This window comes from Brassica oleracea, chromosome C2 (assembly GCF_000695525.1).
Source record: "Brassica oleracea var. oleracea cultivar TO1000 chromosome C2, BOL, whole genome shotgun sequence".
Taxonomy (NCBI): Eukaryota; Viridiplantae; Streptophyta; class Magnoliopsida; order Brassicales; family Brassicaceae; genus Brassica; species Brassica oleracea.
The window spans coordinates 43,119,130-43,122,998 of record NC_027749.1 but is presented as its reverse complement, the minus strand read 5'-3'; positions in this window follow the sequence as shown (position 1 = coordinate 43,122,998).

Below are 3,869 nucleotides of genomic sequence, written 5' to 3'. Positions count from 1 at the left end.
TTTAAATTACAAAAATGTAAGTTTTCCTTAAGTATACGACTAAAAACATTAAAATGACATGTATCAATTCGATGGTTGATTTGAAAGCTTTCAAAACCATATGGAAGATAAAAGTCAAAATAATTCAACTGTGAAAACAATACTGTTCACTTTTTTCAAGAATGTGTTCAATGAAAAAATAAGGTTTTTATGTCATAATTTGTTTAATGTCCAATCCGATCAACCCATGATGTATTAATTATAGTTTTGTTCCATTATTTTTAATAAAAATTGATCCGATCCATCGGAAAGAAATTATATAATAACAACAAAAAATATTTTATATATATAAATAAAATGATCACATATATAAAAAAAACTATCGATAATATATACAAATAAACTCATCATGCGCAAGGCGCAGGTCTTATCCTAGTTGACTATTATAGCTCTAATCCTATTTTAGTCCTAGTTTATTCATAAACTAACTAAGATAAGACATGCGCCTTGCGTAGGATAAATTTATATAAAAATTATTTATAAAATATTATACGGAAAAATAAATTTATAATCTTGATTAAATTAATACTTTGGTCTTTAAACAATTTTTTTTTAACTTTTTGTTAATTACATAATTTTTTTACTGATGAGCTGATCCTATTTTTTTAAAAAAATAAATTAGGTCAAAAAATCACTTACCGCATAAGAATCTATTTGATTACAATGAAACTATGCGAGCTCGGTATTATATCATGATTTAGTAATTTAAAAATTAATTATGGTTATGAGAAGTTTACGTTCATGTGTCAATCCTATCTATCTTCAATATTTTTTTCTTTTTTATTTTGGTTATTGATTTTGAAGTTTATTCTCATTTTGTTTGTTTGTTTTGACCTGAGATCTAGAAAATTCTTATGATTTAAAATAATTAAAGAGATACATACTTAGGTTAATATCTGCACCTTATGCCGAATAAATATTTTATATATTTGTTTTTATGTTTTTCTGCATATGATGAAATAATAAAATAATAAGTATATATTAAATAACTAAGAAATCAGTTACTATTATGTAATAAATTGGCATGTTCATATAAATCAAACTATCACTCTTGTTTATTCACAATCATTTTAGGGTAAATAAATCAAAAAAATCATTTTTATCTATTGTATATGATATATAACTAAATTTAAATGATATTAACATATATATATATATATATAATACACTTTTAATATGGATTTTTATTTAATGATGTTTCTACTCATATGATTTTATGATTATTTGCATATTTGTGTAATAAAAGTTTAAACCAACGAATTTTTTATATGTGAGATAATTTCAATAATTAATAATCATCTAAAAAACAATGAAGATTTCAAAATTAAAATATTAACTTTTCAATATATGTTCAATACAAATATAAAAATATAAGTATACATTTTCATACGATGTATAGTTTAATTTAAACGATATGAAATATATATATATGTATATATATTAACATAAAAACCTATTAAAATAGAATTATTTCTTCATATGTTCCTATAATCATTGTATCTTAATATAGAAAAAAATTTAAACATTGATCATAAAAGTTTATGTGAGGCTTTTAACAGTTTAGTAATTTATAATCGTTTTAAAAAATCCAAAATACAAGATATACAAAACAAATCTAGATTTTTATTATATGATTAATGTAATTATGTAATTTATTTTTATAATAAAGAAATAAAAAAAATGATAAAAGTATACAAATTGTTATCAAATCTTTATTTTTTAAAATCATTAATTGCTATATATATATATATATATATATATATTTTAATCACATTACGTAATTCCGTACGTTTTATTTAAGGAAAGTCTGAGAAAAAATAAAGATTTGATATATACGACCAACTATTGTCTGCGAAATATTATTTTGCTAGAGAGTATAATTTTTAGACTATAGTTTATCTAAGGTGCTCTAGAATTCTTTGAAATAGGATTTAAAAGGCATACACAAGTGTCACACAAGAAGGGGTTTTTTATAATTTTTACAAAATTCAGGTTAAAACTTTTTAAAAGATCCTCAATTAATATATAGGGGATGAGCTAAGACATGGTTAACCTATTTCATAATCAATAGTATTAAAAGAGAATGAGTCCTAAAAAATCTACCTATGAAAGTTAGTTGAACCCTTTCATTTTTTAGTTCGACCTATAATATTAGACCAAATATCAAAACATGCCTTTATTATAGCAACAACTTAAAACCTATTACATTTTAATAAATAATCACGATTTCCAATAATTATTATAACGACAATTGTTATCTTTTTACATTTTAGCAACTCACATTATTTCAATCACACGAATGTATAAGATATCTTGACTTTTAAAACGTTTAATTTAAACTCTTGACTTTTGAAAATTTGATTTAAAATATATCAGATGTTTCATATGTTAGTTTAGTTATACCAACATCCTTTAATATTTCTACATTATATCAAAGGAGATAAAATGTTTCGAAACATAAGGTTCATGTTTGGATATGCGGGTCTGGGTTCTTCAGATCCTAAACGTTTGACATAGCTAAATATTTTAAAATCTATAGTTTAAGTTAGGGTCGGTTCTTTTTGGTTCCGGATTGGTTCGGACCCATAATTCAAATATCTATAAAATAAATTTAATTTTGAATACATAACAGGTTCGGATTGGTTTGGGTAATATAATCCAGAAAAACACGAAGTATACAAAACACAAAAAAAAGATTTGAAACACAAAAAGTACCCGAGATCCAAACAAATACCTGAAAAATATTCATATACTCAACAGATCCAAAATTTTACCCGTAACCTAATCCGGAGAACCCAAAACACCCAAAATTTTACCACCCAAAAATATTTTTTTCTAAAATTGAAATTTTATCCATAACCCCAAACTATAACCGAAAAATCCGAACCAGAAACTTAAAAATATCTGTAATGCTGAAAACATATATGAAATACCCAAACATACATAATATACATAAATCATTCCAGGTACTTTAGGTACCCGATAGAGTCTCAGATAGGATCCAAACTGGAACAGAGATTCACGGTCCAAAAAGATATTAAATAGGTACTTTGTCTAGGACTCAGACCTGAACTGCACCTGTATTTTCGGGTTAGTTTCGGATTTAGTTTTCAGATCCGACAAACTGTAGAATCGTATGAAAATGTTAAATAACATGTACAGATAAAATCTGAAATAATAATGTGTAACAATCTAAAACATTAACTCATATAAAACTTTTTTATAAAAAAAACCCGCGCTTAAAAAGCACGGGTCAAATCTAGTTTTTTTTTAAAACACAAGTAAATAATATTTTCCAGTGATTTAGATAAATAAATAAATTTTACGATTTTGGTGGAAAAACTCATTTTGGCGATAAAACCCGATTTTGTGGGTGACGGAGTCGTTTTGTCAATATTATGGGAAAACTCATTTTATCAAAAAAAAATCAATTTTATGGATTTGGCGGAAAAACTTGATTTGAAATTTTGATAGGAAAACTTGTTTTGTCAACAATTTTTTTTTGGCAGGAAAACTAAATTTTGTAGTTCACTACGAGAAAACATAATCTTAACGAGGGCGGTTTTCCTCGTGAGTTCGTCGTAAAAGAGGCTTTACGACGAATTAGCGAGGAACCACGTTTGCTCGTTACTCATCTGTCGTAACACATATTTCCTCGCTAATTCGTCGTAACGTAGCGAGGAATATATTTCGTCGTAAAGACGAAGTAGATCATTTCGTCGTAAAGACCACGTCAACATTCCACGTAAGGAGGTCGCTATATTTCCTCGTAAATACCTCGAAACGAATTTCCTCGTAAACTACACGTAAATACCTTGAAAGTGTTTCCT